This window comes from Martes martes (assembly GCF_963455335.1).
Source record: "Martes martes genome assembly, chromosome: 4".
Lineage (NCBI taxonomy): Eukaryota > Metazoa > Chordata > Mammalia > Carnivora > Mustelidae > Martes > Martes martes.
Genome location: NC_137891.1, coordinates 2,854,309 through 2,876,080, shown reverse-complemented (window position 1 = coordinate 2,876,080; position 21,772 = coordinate 2,854,309). Strand labels below are relative to the sequence as shown.

The 21,772-nt window shown below is 49.9% G+C and overlaps 1 protein-coding gene across 5 annotated transcripts in view; it reads right to left on the bottom strand.

Annotated features, from left to right (window-relative positions):
* PTK2 (protein tyrosine kinase 2) overlaps window positions 1-21,772 on the bottom strand; it is a 248,074-nt gene that overhangs the window by 206,892 nt on the left and 19,410 nt on the right. For 4 of the 5 annotated variants that reach the window (XM_080801823.1, XM_080801827.1, XM_080801828.1 and 1 more), the window contains exons 2-3: window positions 21,187-21,290; window positions 16,071-16,168 (exon numbers count right to left, since the gene is read on the bottom strand). The gene's annotated coding sequence lies outside the window, so the exon portion shown is untranslated. Of the gene's footprint in view, window positions 1-16,070; window positions 16,169-21,186; window positions 21,291-21,772 lie in introns of those variants that run through there. The other variant, XM_080801824.1, reaches the window with a different exon arrangement.

Below are 21,772 nucleotides of genomic sequence, written 5' to 3'. Positions count from 1 at the left end.
TTGAAATCTAAAAGATGACCCGTACCTGCAGCCTTTAACCCATTAAGATAGAAAGTATTCTAGAGAACTTTTTTTAACTTCCTAGAAAGATAATATTTTAGGGAAAAAAACTGTCTTTCAGTTAATTAAATAAAGCCGATAGAGTATTGACTACTGCTCTCCTGGGATGCAGTCTTTCCAGGCATCTTACAGACAGTAAGACTGTTCATTAAAAACAAGGAAAGCAAACATCACAAACAGATGGAAAGGTAATTCACAGCAACGACGAACCACACCCAGAATCTGATCCTAGGGGAGAACAGTAAGACCTAATTCTAGTGGAGAGGAAACGGGCCTCCTGAATATAGGCGTTACTTAAAACACAGATATACCTAATTTGAATATTTTTTTAGAAATCTATTTCCCATTAAATGATTGGGGGGAGAAGGCCCAAGGAACTGCAAAGATACGTAAAAGTATTTAAATTTCCTTCTTAAAATTGTTATTGCATGCTTATTTTTACTTCCTAGGGAAACTATAATTTAGTTCAGCTATGGTTTTAAGTATTTCCACACCTCATTACGCTAAAAACAAAGTTATGAAGGAATTTGTCTACATAAAGCACATTTAAATTATTTACAAGAGAAAGTACGTCTGTTTTTTGCTATAGGTACATACAAAGTCTTGCTAGACTCAGAGATGCTTAAGGAGCACTCCCTTCCTTGGCATCCTTGAATTCCCGCCTAAGAGCCACCTCTGAGTATAGGAATTTCCTAATGCTTATTTCCCAAGCTTTTTACAGAAATCAAATACTATCTTTAAGTAAACAACAGAAGTGTAAATAAATCTAATAAGAATAAGAGAACACAAAAATAAGAGCATCACTACCTACAGGGTTTAATATAAAACACAACTACACATCCCCAGTCCCAAAACTTACCCTGTACATTGACAGCTGCTCACACGTGACCTCAAAGCTACAGTCCACACACCCCATACAACATGACCTTTCTACACAGTGGAGAACTACACTGTGTGCACTCTCATTCTTAACGTCTTCTGGCTCAGCTGAGCCCGGCCTGGGGCTCACAGGTCTCAGAGAACACAGCACACTCTTTCCCTGTGTGCACCTATCACAGCCCCCGTCCCCACCCCCTTACACAAGGTCACATGCTGCAGACAGAAGGCACAGGTCACCACGGCCACAAAAGAAACACATCTGCAGCAAAAGAAACACATCTGCACCACCATCTGGGCTAACTCCTGGCAGCAGCCACAGGAGGTCCTAATATGAAATCAGGCGGCATGATCACCCTGTAAACGCCACACCAAAATCTGACCCGGCTTTCATCCTCCTCCTCTTGATAAAATCCACTTATGAAACAACTCCAAAGGTACACACTGCCTTCCTTCCCTTTCACACCTTCTTACTTAAATAAAAGTAAGGTAGGGGGGAAAGGTGGGGGTAAGGGCAAACAGAAGGGAGGGTACATCTTCTTCCACTACCTGAACAATCTTCCAGATGTATACAACATACCAGAAAATGACCCTCATTACCTAATAAGTAAAAGTATATCCTAGTCTTTAATAAATCTAAAGATTTACGATTGGGGCACCTGGGCAGCTCAGTGGGGTAAAGCCTGTGCCTTCGGCTCAGGTCATGATCCCAGGGTCCTGGGATGGAGCCCCGCATAGGGCTCTCTGCTCAGCAGGGAGTCTGCTTCCTCCTCTCTCTCTGCCTGCCTCTCTGCCTACTTGTGATCTCTCTCTCTGTCAAATAAATAAAACCTTAAAAAAAAAAAATTTAAGATTAAAAGTCAAATTCAAGAGAACCAATAAATTGCTATTAATTTTTAAAATGTTATATATTCACTAATTCAAAAATTTTCATTCAAGAAATTTATATCAAGATTTATGACAAAACGAAGCACACACAAGAGAGATGAAAGTTTTCCCAGGTACAGTCAGTCCGAGGGCTGACCAAGTCTTCTCTGCCCTGGGCCCACCAACAGATGACAGGTGTAGGATCAACAGTTCCCACATGAATGCAACACCAACACGGCAAGTCCAGAACAAGACTGTCATTTCCAGGTGCCCAAATCCTTCCCTGTTACGTTTCAAGTACTGGTCTAGCCACGGGGCCCAGAAATCAGTCAGTCCCTCACTCTTGAGTAGGTCCTAACCCGCGCTGTACTGAGCTTCTGCCATGTGCACACCCAAACACCACCATTCTCCCGGGCTTTATTTCAAAGCAGCCATCACCAGCAGGTAAAACTATGCGGTACATACACACTCGCTTTGTGGTATGTCATTTCAAAAATTTACATAATAATATTATTTTAAAGTCACAGTTCAAGCATTAATATTTTCATAAAGATTTTATTTATTTATCTGAGAGAGAGACCGAGTGAGACCACCAGAGGGGGAAGGAGGGAGAAGCAGACTCCCCGCTGAGCAGGAAGCGGAAACAGGACTCAACCCCAGGACTCCAGGATCATGACCTGAGCCGAAGGCAGTCGCTTAAACAACTGAGCCACCCAGACACCCTCTAGCATTAATTTTTAATGATAACCTCAATTTCACAAATTAACAACGGTATTTTTTAAAGGGACAGACTTAGTTACTAAAATTTGTATCAAAAACTCGAAGAAAAGCCAGAAACAATTCCCAATCTCCATCCAATCATCTGAAAGATCAGAGGGAAAAAATGAACAGTGCTTCTGTACAGGGCCTGGGCCACTGCAGGAGCTCAGCCACGGGCGACTGGGTGACTGCACCTCCCACACTTCCTCCAGTCCGTGTGCACGCGCTAGCAGGCCCAGCCGGCCCTGCTGCTCAGACACTAATAGCGCCAACGGGGTGGGCAAGAGACTGGAACAAACGGGCTTTAGCCTGGAGTTGGGATTAACGGTTACATTCACGACAAACGGTACAGCATGTGGCAAGCTAGGCAGGAAACGCTACTTTCCATTCAATACAATGCAGAATAAACCAATCACCCTAAGCCGGTTTAATAACGAAATAACTAAAACGAAAGTTGTGCCAAAATACAGATTCCCCTGTGAAAATGGAAATACACTTGAGAATTGCTAGATCGTAAAACCAGTAGCTAAATTAACATTAAAACAAGGTAAATTTCTGTCATAATACTTTTCACAACATTTAGAAATAGAGCATATGAACTGTTTTCCATTAAAAAGCACTGACTTAAGGGGGCACCTGGGTGGCTCAGCGAGTTAAGCCTCTGCCTTCGGCTCAGGTCATGATCCCAGAGTCCTGGGATCGAGTCCCGCATTGGGCTCTCTGCTTGGCAGGGAGCCTGCTTCCTCCTCTCTCTGTCAAATAAATAAATAAAATCTTAAAAAAAAAAAAGGGCACTGACAGGGACATCCACTTCAGACGTGAGGGAGTAACTAGTACGGGAAACGCACCCCCCCACACCACCATGTTAAACAAATAGAAAAATGGTCAAAACCCATGAAACTACTTTGCTCAGATCTTGAGCCAGTGAGCAGCGCAGGCCTGTGAGCCCCATCACCCCCTCTCTGTCCAGCTAGGGGCACCCGTGGCCCAGGGCACAGGAAGGGAAACAAAGAACGCAGGAGCCCCGGGTGGTTTGAGGAGAGAAAACTCCAAGTTTTGGGAAGCTGAGAGGCTGAAATTTGCAAGGCAGAGCATTAAAGAGGATAAAATTGTAGAAAATGAGTTTCAGAAATCTGCACAGAGACCAGAAGATGATGGAACAGTATGTTTAGCTGAAAGAAAAAAACCGTCAACCTAGAATTCTGCATACCCAGCCAAAGTTTCTTTCGAAAGTGAAGGTGCTTATCAAGAAAAGGATGGATAAACAAGATATGAGACTCCTACAACGAAATACAGCTCTGCGATTAAAAGGAACGAGGGGGAGCCCAGGTGGCTCAGGCAGCTGAGCACCCGACTCCTCGTACCAACGCAGGCCGTGATCCTTCGGTCATGAGATCGAACCCCACACTGGGCCTTGTGCTGGGCGTGGAGCCTACTCAAGATTCTCTCTCCCCCCCGCCTGCCCCCAACCCCTCTCAAAAAATAATAATAATAATTTAAGAAGGAGTGAATGACAGATATGCACCACATGGATGAACTCAGCAATGCTATGCCGAAACTAGCCTCATGCAGCTCGCACACGGTCTGATTCTGTTGACAGGAAACCCCCGGGCAGGCACAACTGACCTGGTGGGGGACAGCAGTGGTCGGGGCTCAGGGTGAGGGCGGCGGCAGGAGCCGGCACCTGCAGGAAGGAACCTTCAGGGGGATGACAACGGTCTACATTTCAGGACGCGTTTGGGCTAAAGGCGGACGCATTCGGCACAGCTCGGAGGTGGCACACCTGCGTGCCGAGCAGCCGGTGCAGCAGTCCCACACCAAAACACGCCCATAAAGTAACGAGCTGCGGGCACCATACACGTGCTGAAACACGTGGGGCGGACTGCGGTGCGGAGGAAGGGATAACCAGCCGTCCACGTGAGACACAAGAACAGTAACCCATCACAGAGAGGGGTGTGAGGATGTGAACCGGGAATTCTGCGACTTGGCCATTTGTTTGAAAATTACCATAATGAAACGCTGGATATAAAAATAAAGAAAAGGCTACATTCCAGAGGAAAAAAAATAACAGGACAAAAAGGCACATGAGCCTTCCACAATGGTTACACAAAGATGATGGAGCAATATCTCCCACAGATAATTATAAAAGCCAGACAAATTCACTAAAAACAACTATCTGAAGAAGGGGAAAATGACCGAAGGCAGGCAAGCACTTGAGAAGAATTTACTGTCAGAACTGCCCCTGCATCTGGTACAAACTAGGAGCGTCTGTCACTTTCCTGCCCGGCAACACTGGGAGCCCCAACTCCGGGAGGCCAGGACTGTGGCCTCACTGTGCCATCTTCAGGCGCAGCAGAGTGGGTAACAATTTAAGGGGGAAATTTTGGAAACAAGAGGGCTGCAAAACGCTTAGCTCCAAGTCTGAATATAAATGCACGGCCCAAATCCCTGGCAGACGGTCAAACCGTGCATAGGCAGGACAGCCCAGGAAGCACAGAGGCACGCACAAGAAGTGAAGGCTCGCCCCTAAAAAACGGAGTCACCCGGACATCTGCCAGTCTGTTGCACCTCTGATTAAACGTGCTTCCCAACCCAGGGCGAGCTTTAGTGGCAGAAAGTTAAAGTCTCGCTAGTATGAGGTCTTAGAAGAAATGGGTGCTGGGGGCCAAACGAAATTTAGAGGAGGGGTGCTAGAAGCAGGAGAACCCCAAGATAAATCCCCAAATCTGAGAATACATTCTACTCCCACCTTTGACTAACCACCAAAGTACAAAGATGCATGTGAGACTGCCCCCCCAAGGGGCCCAAGAAGGAAGGGAAGGGAAGGGAAAGGAAGGGAAGGGAAGGGAAGGGTAGGGTGGGGAAGGGAGGGCAAGGAAGGAAGGAAGGAAGAGAAATGTCTCAACCGGAAGCCAGTGAAACTGATCACAGACCTCCCCAGCTCCCAAAAATAGAGTAAGACGTTTGCATCTTGAGTACAGACACGCGTGCCCGTGTGCACACACACAGAAGGCGCGGGGAAACTGGAACACCCGGTGACAAAGGAGACACTGACCATTCAGATCTTGGCCGCTCAACTCCATTTCCCACCAAAAGGAACCAGGGATCCTTGCAGAAATAGCTGATTCCATGACGGGGCAGAGAAACTACAAGAAATGCCGGAGGTATCTTACTGTGCCAAAAGGAAGGAAATGCTCAGAAAATAACGGGGACATGTCAGAACAACACAGGAGATGATCCTGGGAAGGCCTAATCAGGAGGCATTCCAGCATCAAAATGAATGACAGGTATGGACTACAAGCCACTGGACCAAGCAAGAATCCGTGAGGTGCCGGCGGGTGAACAGTGAGTAAGTGGACAAAGGAGGGAAACTCTCCTTATGGGAGAGCGCCAGCCGACAGCTGAGAGGGGACAGCACCCCCGCTACGGACCACCCAGCAATAGCTGTTTCAAGCAAGAATCATCAGTGGGGACCAGACTATCAGTCTCGAAGTCCGAAAGGTCGCACAGCCTCGAATACTCCCTACAGGTTCTACATCAATTACAAAGCAGGACAGCTGCTGTTAGAGTGCGGACACAGGGCAGAGGCCGGCCCGACCTCATCACCTGATACCAGTAATCCTCAAATTTCAGAACACATCAAAATCATTTTTAGGGCTTGTTAAAAACAGAGCCTCAAGCCGTGTGTTTCTGAGTTTCTGACTTAGCAGGTCAGGAACAGGGTCCCAGAATCCACAGCGGCGTCACCCTCACCAGTCACAGAACGAGCCGACGCCATGTGCCATCCTGAGATGGATGGAATGGATTCGGGAAACAACATGGTGCCCCGAGAAAGGCCCAGTACCACTTCTCCGAGAGTCTGGCCGCAAATGCATCATCTGAGTTTAAGCCTGAGCAACATCAGAGGAGCCCAAACAGAAGACTGACCTACAAACAACCAGACCAGGCGATGCCCTGACAGAGAAAGGCTGAGAGACGCATGCAGGCTGAAAGACCACACGCGAGTCTGGCCTGGCCCCGAACAGAGGAAAACCGCCATCGTTAACAGAGCAACTGTGAATACGCACTGTATGTACACCAGAGAACGCGACAATGTGAGATTTTGCCAATTTCAGGACTGTACTGATTATTTTTGGTTATACGAAGAGCCCTTGTTCTTAGTAAATCCTCCCTGAAGTATTGAAGGGTAAAGGGCACCAAGTGTGTACCTTAGGCTCTAAGGGCTCTGCGTGCCCATCTGCGGCCAGAGCCGGGGTGGGGGCACGCAGGCGAGCGTCACAAATGCTAACAGCCGTGGAATCTGGGTGAAGGCTGTCTGGAAGCTGGCTACACCACTCCTTACAGCTTTTCCATAAAAGAAAACATTTCGCTTAACAAACCAAACCAATAACAACAGGGAGCAGCAGACTAGCAAAGCTGGGGGCAGGGCACTCAGAGGCTGCCCCCGCACGGCCCAATGTTGAGGAAAGAGGCAGGAGCGGGGCCAGGTCACACTGCAGATGACCGTGTTCAACCGAGGATCCTGGGTCATCCAGGAAAGCCAGAACTGACTTTACTCTCTTCCAGCAAATCTTGTTCAAGAAGACCCGGGAAGTACCCTTTTGAAAAACAAAAGAAAACAAGCACGGTTGAACACTCGTACGTGTTTCCCGTGCCCTGGCATTCTACTCTGCACATACAGCTTCTCAGTGCAACAGTGAGTCCCACTGCAAGCGTCAGCAGACACCGAGCGTGCCAGTGACCCTCCACCGTGTCGTATGGCAGCACGCACTACCGGGCCACACAGTGACAGCTGCAGCAGGACCACCACCTGGCTGACAGCAGCTGGAAATGTCGCATCCCAGCACGGGCCAAGCCTTCAACACCAGTTAAGGCAGAGATTCCCACAGCAAAACACAGGGACGGGGCCAGACAATAAAAAATGGGGGCAGATCATCCTGCTCTCTCTTCTGTTCCTAAACACGACTGTCAAGGAGGCGATGAGTGTGTACTTCCCGTGAGATGACCAAGTACAGGGTGACCGGAGACGGTGAAGCCAGCCCCCAGGATCCAGGGCCACGCGAGCCATGCGCAGCAAACCCGAGGCAGCTCAGGGAGCGCCTCTCACGGGCCGTCGCTGTGTCACGGGTCCTGTCGCAACCACACACGGCAACGTCCTCCGACCAGAAAATAACGAAGACCTCACACGGCAACGTCCTCCGACCATAAAACAGCGAAGACCTCACCATTTAATGGACGGCCTTCTTGTTTTCCGAAGTCAAACAAACTTTGATTTTTATATGAAATGCCACAACGTCCCACTCGAATCCCCTCCGTGCCCACTGTTGTGGCTTTGCTAAGAAGGGTTTACTAGGACAAAATGCTAGCCCACGGCTCTGCAGGAGACCATGAAGCACCACACGGTAATAGCAAGCAGCCCCCTCACATACCGCGAAAAGACTGATTCACAGTCCCAACTAGGCCTTGAGTTGGTGACGCCAGCATGTATCACGTTCTGTGGACATTCTTATGTCTGGCGGTTTAAAATGTAATTGTACCGTACAACCACAGCTGATTAAAGATAGAGCTAAAGACTGTGTAATTAAGCTTGTCATGAATCAAAAAACACTTTTTATTAATTTTTAAAGCTAGTAAAACTATTTTTCTCCACAGCTACAATAGCTTGAACATGGACTCTTAAAATAATTTAACTTTTAAAACATCTTTTACATATGCGCTAATTATATGACATCTGTAACATGGAACCGTGTCGCACAAAAACAAACCACACTGTAAAGCCTTCAGGTCGTGAACAGGAATACAACATCAACCAAAGACTCCAAGGTCATGTGTTTTCAGAAAGTGTCTGTGCTACAAACTTCCAGGATACCTAACCCAGAAAAATAAAATTTAATCCACTAGGAAGAAAAAGCAAGCCCAAGTGTGTGCATAAATGTGTGTGCCTGTGTGTTTCTAATACCTGCGTGTGTATATACGTAAGTCATCTACCTTTCTCAGGTTCGGCTTATTGAGGTAAAACTTGCATCCAGTAAACCAGGGTTCACTGGGTTCTAACCGACACGCCCGGCGTATAACCAGCATCACCGGGAAGACGTGGCCTATTTCTATCACCCACGAAGTGCCCTCATGCCCTTTTGTACTCAGTCCTCTCCTCCCTCGCCTGGGCCCCCTGCAACCACCGATCCAATTTGTCCCCACAGTTTTGCCTTTATCCAAACGTTCTCAGGGTGGAACCACAGCAGTACGGAGCTCTGTGCCCGCCCACAGCACACCGCTCGGGACACTCGCCCGTGCTGTCGAGGCGTTGGCGGTCAGCGCCTCTCTGTCGCCGAGCACGCTCCCACCGCAGAGCGCCCCCAACTGTTCACCACGTCCCGCCTGACGGGCCTTCGAGCAGTTCTCCATCTTCAGTGACTATGAACGCAGCGCTATAAGCATACACAGGCCTTTGTGTAGACATAAATCTTCATTTCTCTCGGGTAAAGGCCTCCGTGTGGGACTGCTGGGTTGTATGAAAAGTATATATTGAAGTTTACAAGAAACTGCCAAACTATTTTTCCAAGTGGGTATAACCTCTGCGTCCCCACCAGCAAAGCAAGACCTGGTTCTGGCTGCTCCGCACGCCCGCAGCTGGGCACTGTCCCCTTCTGCTGCCTTGTTGTGGGGGCATGGGAGGCACTCTCACAGGACTGCAGCGCTACCTCACGGTGACGGTCACGGGCGCTTCCCTAATGATGAAGGACGGTCAGCGTCTGTGTGCTTCTTGTTATTTACAGGAAATGAAATACCTAATCGAATCTTCTGGCCACTTTTTCAGCTGAATTTTTTGCTGAGACCCCTATCCTTTTTAATAGACAGTTTATCAAAGAAGAAGTGATGGAAAGTTTGTGTATTTTCTTAAACCACTTAGGATGCATGAGCAGCAGACACAAATCTAAAATGCTTCCTTGCCATCCCCACTCCCAACACGCTACCTGCCCCCTGCCCCCATACCTACCATATGCCAAGGCAGGTAGAAAGAAAGAAACATCCTCTCTCGCCCTTACTCAAGAGTGTAAGAATCACAGGAAAAGCTGCCTGCCTCCTGTTCGGTCAGAAACAGGCCTGTTTTCTCATTTTTACAAGTCTTCGATGAAGCCACGATCTTTCTTCAATATGAGCAGGAATGGGGCGCCTGGATTGTTCAGTCAGTAAAGTGTCTGCCTTCGGCTCAGGTCATGATCTCGGGGTCCTGGGATCGAGTCCCGCATCGGGCTCCCTGCTCAGTGGGGAGTCTGCTTCCTCCTCTCTCTCTGCCTGTCTCTCTGCCTACTTACGCTTTCTCGGTCAAATAAGTAAATAAAATCTTAAAAAAAAAAAAATATGAGCAGGAACACCAATGACTGAGAACCACGTGCTCGGCAACCCGAGGGACAACGCATTCCTACACGGCGGAAGCACGGGTGGCGCCTGACAATGCTGACGGCCTGCGGGCTGCTGGGGGCTCTCTGTCACAGGCAGGGCCCGCACACAGGAGCACCACGTGCTAAGCTTTCGTGTGAAGGGACAGGAGGGCCTGCGGTCACCACGTGGAGCCTCAGGAGGACAGTCTGGGATCTGGCTGGGGGCTCGCCTCGACAGCAGGGGGCAGTGAGCACTACCCTGTTGCCATAAAAACTACCTATGACTCGAGAATGCTCGATGAGCGGCACACGTAAATGGCCGGTATCACAACTCTGCGGCTTCTCTGACGTGCAATTCTGAATCCCAGACGTAACGAATACTGGAAAGACAAAGGGCGTTCTTCGCAAAGCTCTGAGCATGAAGCAGAGGCGTCAGACAGCAGGTAGCACTCGGACACGGCGGACCGCTGAAGGGAACCCAGGGTCCTGACCGTCCGTGAGAGCAGCCAGGCAGCAACACAGAAGGTGGCCCGGGGTCGGCAGTCATGGAAGGCACTTATGGACTTTATTTCGCACAATTCTGCCGCAGCATTTCAAACCGAGCGACGCTTCTCTTCAAAGAAGCCAATGCAAGCGTTCTTGGTTCTGCAGCCCTCGTTCCCCGCGGGCCTCCCTAACCGGGCCACAGAAACCAGGGCTGCGCCCGCCTGCCCCCTCCCACGATGCCCCCAGCCTCCCCGCACACCCTCCTCGCGTCCAGCTGGACACAGAGCGGCTTCTGAAATGTCCTGTGGTCGCTCATCCTGCCCCCACCCGACAGTCGCAGCAGGCGCTGCCGTGTCCACATGGGCATGACGACAGGCTGGGCCGCCTCCTTGACAGATAGTCCATAAAGATTTTTCCATGAACTGGTATGTGAAATCAACAGGTTAAGATTATCTCTTGGATTAAATGTCTTAATATAGCTTATGCTCAGGTTTTAAGAAAACATTAAAAATTTACGACAGGGGCTCCTGGCTGGCTCAGTCAGTAGAGCATATGACTCTCGATCTCAGGGTTAAGGGTTTTTTGTGTGTGTGTTTTTTTTAAGATTATTTATTTATTTATTTGACACAGAGAGAGATCACAAGTAGGCAGAGAGGCAGGTGAGGGGTTGGGGGGGAAGCAGGCTCCCACTGAGCAGAGAGTCCGACACGGGCCTTGATCCCAGGACCCTGAGATCGTGACCTGAGCAGAAGGCAGAGGCTTAACCCACTGAGCCACCTAGGCACCCCAATCGAGGTTAAGTTTGAGCCTCACATTGGATGCTTACTTTAAGAGATTACTTAAAAAATAAAATCTTTCAAAAAATAAAAAAATGGGGGCGCCTGGGTGGCTCAGTGGGTTAAAGCCTCTGCCTTCGGCCTGGGTCATGATCCCAGGGTCCTGGGGTCAGGCCCCGCGTCGGGCTCTCTGCTCAGCGGGGAGCCTGCTTCCTTCTCTCTCTCTGCCTGCTTGTGATCTCTGTCAAGTGAATAAATAAAATCTTAAAAATAAAATAAAAAATAAAAAAATTGATGACAGAGGTTTAACAAACTGAATGTCCCATTTCCCATGGAAACCTATCTAAAGCTCTTAAAGGAAGAGTCTGTCACTAATTTGTACCACCTAGCAAGGCACCACAACACAGGCTTTGCAGGTTAACAAAAAGGAATCCGTCTCACCCAGCTCTGCTTCTCACTTTCTCCACCTGGAATGCCTTTCTCCAAATACCGCAAATCGTGCTCACCCTTCCCAGACCTGCTCCCTCAGGAGGATGCCGTCCCCCTCCCTCTGAGCCTCCCATCGCTGTCTTCCCCATCAGCACTCTGTTCCAGCAGGATCTGCCCTGCACAGCTCAACCCTGGTTCCGTCTCTAGCAGGCCAGCAGAGCAACCTGTCCAGCATGCAAGAAAACAGATGTCCCTGGGGGTGAAGACAGATGTAATATGCCTGAGCACACGGAAAATTTTATTAAGAGGCCTAACTTACAAGCTGTCAGAGAGCATGAGAAGTCTTAAGAATATCAAGCAAACGGGGCTCCTGGGTGGCTCAGTGGGTTAAAGCCTCTGCCTTCTGCTCAGGTCATGATCTCAGGATTCTGGGATCGAGCCCCGCATCGGGCTCTCTGCTCAGTGGGGAGCCTGCTTCCTCCTCTCTCTCTGCCTGCCTCTCAGTATACTTGTGATCTCTGTCAAATAAATAAATAAAATCTAAAAAAATTAAAATTAAAAAAACAATATCAAGCAACAAGAAAAAAAACAGTGGTAATTGTTAAGTTCAAGAAAACAGGAAAACAAACAGTTGAACAAAAAGGAAATACATCACGCTACACTAACGGGCTCAATAGTGAGCGACATTCACGAAGTCAGAACAATTAACCAAATTATGGATCTAAGCAAAAACTGTGACCCAACCATGTGGGGAAGATGGGAGTTCAAAATGCGACTTTTTCTCAAAGTGCCACATCAAAGACCCCGCCCCTGCACAGCTACTGCTGGGGAGCGTGGACATGAGCGCTGCAAGAAGCCGCTCACCAGGATGAGGGGCACGTCTGGGGGGCAGCCAGGAGGGCAGGACGGAAGCCCGCTGGGTGCGGCATGGACCTTTCACGGCTCTTTCACTTCTGAGCACGTGCACATACCACCCTCTGACAGGATGAAATTTCTAAGTAAGAAAAAGAAAGAATCTCCAAGAGAAGCATTTCAAGCAGGACGTACGTGTGTTCCTGCAACTTTCAACCTTGCTGCCTCCTCTCCCCCTTCACAGTCTCTCTCCGAACCTCAGGAGGCGGGCAGCTGACGACAGCGTGCGTGCCTGGGACCTGGCGTCGCTGGGACCCGGCGTCACGGCCCGCCGGCTCCGCACTCTCGAGAGAGCCACGGTGCACTCTGACCCCGCGCCTTCGCCACCTGCAACATGGAAACACCACCACGGACCTCAGGGCCCCAGTGGGGCTGGGCTGCTCAGCACCCAGACGCTGAGTACGCCCTGGACCTAAGTCACTGGAACCCTCTCTCCCGCTTCTACCACCGTCCAGGTGGGCCTTCCCTCTGACCAGGCCCCCACAGTGCTGCCAGCACTGCCCCAGCGCCGTCCACGTCACCAAACTTGAAGGCAAACCTCAATGACCTTTCCTGACACTTCAGAGTGGACCACATCCTCCTCCTAGGACTCTCTTCCCTTCTTCCTGGGGTTCTCCTCACACCTGGTCAGTGCCAACCACTGCTCACGTCTGTCCAGGAGCACTGGCCTGGGCTTGCCTGTCTTCTCTGCACTCCCTCCCGCAGTGAGCACCGCATCACCCATTTTCATTGCCACTTCCAGCTCCGACCCCTCTCCCGAGCCCCGGATGCCTACTTACAACTGCCCCCATGACATCTCTGCTCGGATCCCTAACAGAATCACAAACAATGCCTACAAGTGAGCTCCCCAGCTGCCCCCCGAAACCAAGTTCCACCCACAGCCTCCCTCCCCCTCTAGCTGCCCAGGCCAAGAGCCTTCTAGTCAACTCAACTCCTCTCTCTGTCCTCACACCCCTTATGCACTCTGTCAGCAAATCCTACTGGTTCTACCTTTGAAATACATCCAGGGCCCCACTGCTTCTCACCACCTCCAGCTTTTCTGCTCCAATCCAAGCCCCCAGTGCTGCTCACCTGCTTTCCCAAATGGCCTGCCGACACGTCTCCTGGTTGTCCCCTACTCTCCCCCACTCCCCACCCCCGGTGTCTGTTCCCAACACACCAGCTTTCCAAACCTTAGCCAAGTCTCAAGTCTGAACACTGAGGGACAGCTGCCCTCCGCAGCCGATAGCCAGCACCGCCTGTCCCTAGTGACTCTTTGTTTGGATAAACAGCCCCAGAACCTCAGAGTTCAATCTATGTCAATTGTTCGCAGCGGTCCTGATGCCAGAAAAGCTCTTTTTTCACAAAACGGGGGTTTTCAGACGGGTCTCCGAGCAACCTTCTTTTCTGTCTACTACCTCCCCACACACCATTAACCCTGAAAACAATCCCCACACATACCCCAGCAATTCAACACCTCCAAAACTTTCCTTCCCTTTCCTAGAATTCTGGCTGTAAAACACCTCTATCCCAAGTTTCTGCCTTATAATGCAACACCCCAAAACAAATCAAGAACCAAGAACCTGATCCACCCCACAGGAGCTCGAGTGGACCAGGGCCTTCAGGTACATCGGGGGACCCGGATCTCAGCAGAACATCATCAAGCTGATGCTGTACGAAGCCAGGCTGGCTCATGTGGCCTCACCACTTGTCCAGAATTGGGGGAAACAATGACAGAAACCCTGGTTATAAGGTTATTTTCCCGGGTTTACATATTTTCAAACAGGAGTGGAGGGGAGGGGAGTGCCGAAGTAGAAGCAGATTATATTGCGGTGCTCACAGCTCTAGGGAGCCATAGACGGGCCTGCAGTTCCCCGTCGGGCCTTTGTTCCAGCGCACATCACATTAAGAAGACAAGTTTTTGTGTAATTTCTGCTAAACATGAAACTGTATTGTACTCTACCACACAAACTATTTTACTAGCTAATACTGCTGGAAAGTTATACTTGATATTTTCCCTCTTGTTTGGATCCACTAAGAAAAGAGAACTTACTTTGTGGCAAACATTAAATACTCCTTCCTCCAGCATTTAGTCAAAACCACCTATGGGCCAAGCAGAAAACATGCAGAGATCCAATAACAGAATCTTTGCTCCTAAAGATGCAGAAGCAGACTTATACCCAGTAAACACAGCGCGCTGGTGCAGGAGGAAACACTGAACGTGCAGGGAGCGTGGGGAGGAGACAAGGGGTGTGAGCAGCGGGGCACGGCCTTCTCCGAAGACAGCACAGTCACGCCCCACAGCGCACAGAGCAGGTGCCTCTCGCAGCCAAGAAAGGGCAAGAGGAGTTGGAGAAAAGGAGCAAGACTTCCAGGACTTACTTAGAACCTGAAACTGCAAGACATAATCCCCTTCCCTAACACCTAACCATGGCAGAAGCGAAAGCAGGCTTGGGGGAGAAAGGAGGACAAGAGAAAGTGAACTCACCCCCAGAAGGAAATGGGAAAACCGTCCAGGGCCCAGCCCCTTGGACATTTAAGACAAAGACACTTGCCAAAGTCAAATCCAACATAATTCTAAATGATCCTGAATTCTGAATCCACGAAGTCTAGATTCATGACGCTTTAATCAAAGCAACGTATCAGTAAAATAGAACGTTTACCAATGCTAAGACCCCAAGAGAGATTTATGAACCTCCCATCAGCTCTCCGTCCTTGATGTGCCACTAGGCCTACCACAAAGAGCGGCCTTTGGAAATAAGACAAACTGGGACAGAATCTCAATTCTACAACCTCTCAACTATGGAGTGCAGCACAAGTGCCAAGGTCTTAACAAAATTCGAAATTTAACAAAATACAAATAGCCCAACCTTTGGGCTCAGTTTTCCTCTCATGAAAGTGGGGGAAATGCCACCCAATATTCACTGCTACCATCTGCAAATGCTGACCACATTTCACATTTCTTATGGCATCTTCAGCACAACCCTGGGAGAGCGGTCCTGTTGACAGCACCCGTTGTCGGGGGAGAGAGCGAGGTCTAGGCAGTCAGCAGTGGGCATGGAGAGAAGCTAGGTTTCAGCAGTTAGTGAAGAGTTACTAAGCAAGTAGCCAAGCCAACATATGAATCCAGAGCCCGTAAGAAGACACAAGTAAAGAGCACACACTGCAAAGCCAGATGGAGTCTGAATCCCAGCTTTGCCGTTTGCGGAGTAACCTTTAACCTCTGTTTCAGTTATGCAAATGTGAGACAGGGCAAAGGCAGCCCGTTCCTGGGGTTGCTGGGGTCTACAGTGTTCCGGAGCACGTGCTCCTCCCCACACCTGCTCCCAATGTTACTGTCCCGGACACTACTGCCATCCTGTCTGCCTCTGTCCACACATAAAAGCCACTAAACAACTAATATTTCTTCCCTCACCTACTCTGCAAGACCAACTGGCTTCTATCTGTTTCTAATAAATGTCAAAGAAACCCTATGGCAGATGAAAGAAAAATCAAAACAAAATGAAAAACCAAGACGCAAATGTAGCAAGAGAATTATACTCACAGATCCGAAGGCCACGGTAACTCTGTGAAGAAATCAAACGTTGGTTTAAAGGAAATGTTCCTAGTTTCTCTTTCCTCATTCCATAGTCCTCAGAGAACCTGACAAGGAGAGAGAACATGCGCGTATAAAACCACGGTCCTTTCGCCTCTTTGAAGCTCTGCTGCACTCACCACCTCAGCCAGTCCCGTCACCTCCCAGGCACGCCTACTGCGCAGCACCGGGGCTGAGGGGTAAACACAGGGCATCGCGTCCCTGTCTTCAAACCTACTGTCTATGTAAGAAATACATGTGAAGCAACTGAAAGTCTTTAAAACACATCAAAAGCCATAAATTAATAGAGGGTAGTTAGCTAACAAGTGCACAGTACAATGATGGAGTACAGACATCTACTCCACTGCCTCCCATTAAAATTATACTAAAGAGATACTTTTTTTTTAATGTTTTAAACAGGGCACCTGGGTAGCTCGGTCAGATGAGCCTCTGCCTTCGGCTCAGGTCACGATCCCAGGGTCCTGGGATGGAGCCCCGCATCGGGCTCCCTGCTCAGCGGGGAATCTGCTTCTCCCTCTCCCTCTGCCACTCCCCGTTTGTGCTCTCTGCTCTCTCTCGTGTACCCACACACGCGCTCTCTCTCAAACAAACAAATAAAATCTATTTTAAAAGTGTTTGAAACAGCACAGGGAGAACTGAAAGAAGAAAAGGCCAAGATTTTGGAAGCTCTGAGAAAATCTTCGAACACGGCCGATCGAGACCCAAACGGTAAAAAGAAGAAACCTGGAAGAAACAGAAACTAAAAAGACTGAAGTACAGTAAATGAGTCAGCAGGCCCAAGAGAGCCAGATTCTAACTCCGCAGCGGAACACGCCGAGAGCCAGCTCCGCTCGCACAGCAGTCCTAGAAGACAAGAACTGGCAACCCCAGCGCACAGCGAACGAGGTAAAGAAGGAACAGCTTCCCACGGGAGCTGGGGAAGGCCATGGCAACAGGGACTAGAACCTCAATGCCAAGTACAGTGTGACTCCCCCTCACAGAAGACAGGGGAGCGGGGGGGGACTCTCACTCCCTGGAAAAAGCAGAGGCGTCTACGGACAGAAGTCACCCTGCCCAGCGGCGCTGAACAGAGCTGGATTTAATGACTGCATGCACAGTGAACGGTGACTTCTCCAGCTCCCCTACAACAGACCACACAGGCACACCCTTAACTCCCAGATTCTGAAGTCAGAATTCTGCAGGAAGAGACTGGAAAACATTACTGGGGAATCTGATCAGCCCCAAAAGACAGACCTAAAGATACTAACACTGGAGACCCCCAACACAGGGCCCACCGAGAACACCCTGATGTAAAAGTCAAGGGGCCCCGCCCGTCAGACAGGAGAAAGAAGGAAAGAACCTGAAAGAAACTGAGACCATACAAAGTACCAGGAATACAGAGGTAAGACGCTGCGATCAATCCACAAAAGGAGGATGCTCTTCTGGAAGAACAGGAAAAGAACTCTTAGAAATCTCGAGAACCTTTCTGCAACCAGAAATAATAAACTAAAGAAGAAGGTTAAGTCAAACTGAAGTCATGTCTCCCTGAACGGAGAACAAAAAGACAAAAAAAAAAAAAAAAGGCAGAGGAGGAAGAGCAAAAGAAGAAGAAAAAAGCATTACGATAATTACAACCTCTGCCCAGGACAGCCAAGTTCTGGATAAGACTTCCAGAAAAACAAAATAAGGAGACGAAAGGGAGAAAACCTCAGCACAATAATGCCAAAAAAGGATTCCCAGAACTGAAAAATACCAGTTGCCAGAATGAAGGGACCCACTGAACGCGCAGCACTGCAGATGAAAGCAGACCCACACAAACTACGCTGCCGCGCCATTTCAAGAGACTTGTACAAATTTTAAGACTCCTACAAGCTTCTAAAGATGGCAGGGAAAAAGTTACATACAAAGGATAAATAAGAATAGCTTCTGAACGCTGAAACAGTGACATGAAAACAAGAAGGCAATGGAGCGATCTTTGAGTTTACGAACAAAAATGAAAGCCAACAAAGAACTCTATACCCAGCCAGACTGTCAATCAAGTTTCGTTCCTGCCTGGTCCCAACAGGTTTGCCCCCTAAGCGTCCTGTGTCAGAAAGCCCCTGGAGAAAGTCCTCCACCAAAACAGGAGCATCAACAAAAAAAGAGCAACACGTGACCTTCCATGAAGAAGGGGTAAGGGACTCCCCGCGACGACGATGAGGGAGAGTTCAGGACGGTGGCGGGCACCAGGAGAGAGGGAGACGAGTCCAAGTTGGAGGAGCACTGCGCAAGAGGAGGGGATGCTGATGGCGGTCTTCGCCTTGTCCAAAGACACCGCACCATCTTTCAAAGTGATTAACTCCACGAAGATGAGGAAGTCAGTGAAGAAAGACAAAGACAAGAGTTGCCACAAACTTAGAATCCAACTGTGGTGAGAAGCCAAGGATGAGAACAGAGGAACGTCCCGGAACAACACAGTAAAAGGCAAGCAGCTCGGAAAAGAGAACAGAGATCTCCAGGGAATGGTCTGCCAGAAATAGAATGTGAAGAAGAGTTGAGTCTAGATGACGAACCATGCAGAAAAACTACTAAGGGGCTCCTGGAAGGTATGGGGAAAATAAACAACAGGTATAAGAAAGGTGAAGAATGTGGGCGCTGACGAAAGAAAGAGGAATGCCCGTGCTCCTGCCCTGTGCACATCTCTACCACAGGACTGACCACTGTGCCACCCTCGCTGACGGACTCTCCCTCTCCCTCGCTCGGCCGGGAAGACCTCTTAGAGAGGATTTCTCATCCAGCTGTCGCCTTCTAGAATCCGATACAATCCCCGCTACAGGAGTACAGGCAAGAGCAGTCTGGGGTTTATTCAGGGACTGAGCATCTACTGTACACACCTGCTATCCTTCCAGAGAACTAGAATTCAAAGACACACCAACCTTGCTTGCCTTTGAAGAGTTTCAACTTTTTTTCACACCTGAGAAAACAAATATTTATCCCACATCCTCTTCTCCCCAAAGATGAACGGTTCACCAGGGGCTTAAAGAACTTCAACAGAGCAGCTATCACTAATGGCTACGAAACCCCAGACCCGGAGATACTTTCTTGACCTCAGACGCGCTGTGCAAGATAAGAATAGCACCGGCCTGGGTATCAGGACACCTGGTTTCTCGCGCTTTAGAATTACTACTTTCGAAGAACAGAAAATCCCACCTCCTTGATCCGACCAGCCGGGCCCTGAATGTCTCTCACGCTATCTCCCATGCAGCCCCCAAAGCAGCACCCCTAAGCCGTTTCTGGCTTACAGAACCACCTCCTCCTCACGCCTCCTCCACCTGGACCCTCCTCCCTGAGCGAAGCTGGGTGCGCAGCTGGGAGCCAAGCCCGTGCCCCTGGGCAGGCACCTCTCTCCTGTACCCTCTCAGCGCTCCTTCACGTGACACGGGTATCTGTGGAGTGAGTGACAAACGCCACGCACTGCGCCGGGCCCTGGGACGCACGGCAGTGGACCGGAGGCGCAGCCCTGTCCTGAGGGCTCCCGCAGCGTGCCTTCCTGTTCCACGAACTAGAGCGCTTGTTACATCCGGCCTGTCAGTGTCTTCCTCCACCTGAACAGCAAGATTCTGGGGACGAAGACAGCCCCTTTGAGCGCAGCAGCCTCAGCACCGCCATCCTAGACCAGTAATGACAGCTGACGAAGCAACACCACAGAGAAGGACGAAAGCGCCAGAGGCTGTGGCAGGTGAGCCACACTGGCTCTTGAGAAGCCCTCTTTGTCGCTGTCGTCGTTTATTTATCGCCTCTTTTCTTCAGGAATAGAAACCGTTCAGGGAAGTCTTGCAAGTCGGCTGGAACCAGCTTTCCTCTCGGAGGAAACGGCCCGGTTGCTCCCTGTCTGGCTTCTGCTCACCACCCCACGACCAACAGTGTGCACCGTGCCCAGCACCTAAAACACGCTCAGAACACGTGCACGGGACACGGGAATGACCTAGTGATGAATCAGTGAATGTACACACTGGCTTTGGGGGCCTTATAAATGCTCCTCACTTGATTTTGTATTTTAGGGAGAATTCAAGCGAACACTAACACTGCATTCTTCGACACTGGCCCTATGGCGTGCCTGCCCTCCGAACAGCAGGCAGCCCAGGGCATGCGGCATCCGGCACGGAACTGATGTACATGTAAGTGCAGAAATCTGAATGAACGTAGTTCAAATAGGGCAGAAAACGAGGGTATTTCCCGAAGCCTGTAATTAAAATGCTTACATTCTTTTGCTCCAGACAAAGAAAAATTAAACTTGGCTCATTATACAATGAAAGACACCATCAGCTCCTTGAAGTTATTTGTACGATGGACCCTCTCTGCCTTCCTGGCATGAGCGGGTGTGTGTTAAGACACATCAGAGATGCTCGGGCCGCTCTGACCCCTCTCCCCCTCTGACGTGCAAACGAGGACTTCCCAGCAGTCACAGCACACTCTCGATCTATGCTTCCGGAACACGTAACATATTCCGCACCATCACTCTGCTCAGAATGTTCTCGTTTCGGTGCGCGGTCCAACCTGGACAGGCCCTGACCCCCGCCTCCCACCGCCCCGACCACAGCGGCAGCCTGCCGTCGGCGGAGGGTGTGCCGGGGCAGCATTCTCTCCCAAGTGCTGAACAGGCACCCGCTCCCGAGTCCTCGCAGCCCTGATGACTGTTCGCTTGCCCTTTTACTTATGAGAAAACAAAGTCCAGAAAAATTAAGAAATTTTCCAAGGTCACACAGCAAACATGGGAGAGCGAGCTCAGGCAAACAGCAGTTTCTCCCAGCATCATAAGCTGTGCCGCTTCCCAAGTTACCCAGACCCCCGTGTTAAAACAATGGGCACAATTTGGGCTTTCCGAGGCACACAGGGCAGAATGACTCTTTCTAAAGTTGAGAACATTCGACCCGACATATTGACAAACTGTAAGATGTCTGGCTTGGACCAACCCGGCAGGCTCAGCCCCTGGTGAAGAGAGGGTCTGCTCGATGGTAACTGCCAAGGAAAGCCCAAACCCACCACTTCCTCATGTGTAACGGCCTGACAGCTGGCGCCACGGAAGTCCCGAGTGTCCGAAACGTACCGCCACGCCACCCTGGCGTCGCTCCCTCCGAACCGGGGCGCAGAGGCTTCCGAAGCAGGCTGCGTTGCCACCTGCGCTCTGCAGACACAGGTCAGGGTAACTTTCTGAAAAACAAAAAATGTAAAAAGAATGTGAACATGATTATGAAAGTTATCTGGGAAAACGAACGCTTGTTTATGCTTCCAAAGAATTTTCTAGCCAAACACACTCAGACACCAGCTCACAGGCCACCGGTCGGGGCAGCCCAGGCATCCGTGTGCCGGCGCAGGGGGCGGGCTGCCGTCTGGCTGCTGGTGAGCAGGACGACAGGAGTATAGGAGGGAAATGAAGAGGCAAAATGACCAGTTTCTGAAAACCCAACGTGAGGAGCAACCACCACAACAAAGTGCCTTTCACATGCAGGTCAGCGGTGAGCGCCGCCACCGGCTCTCCCAAGCATGGCCGGACGCGTCTGGGAACGACTAAGATTAGCTTCCAGCTCTCCCTACGGAAACGACCGCACCGCCAGCAGCTCTATTTGCTGCCCTCACGATCCCTCCCTGACCAGCCATGTACTAGGAACTATGTCCCGTCACATTTCTACCAG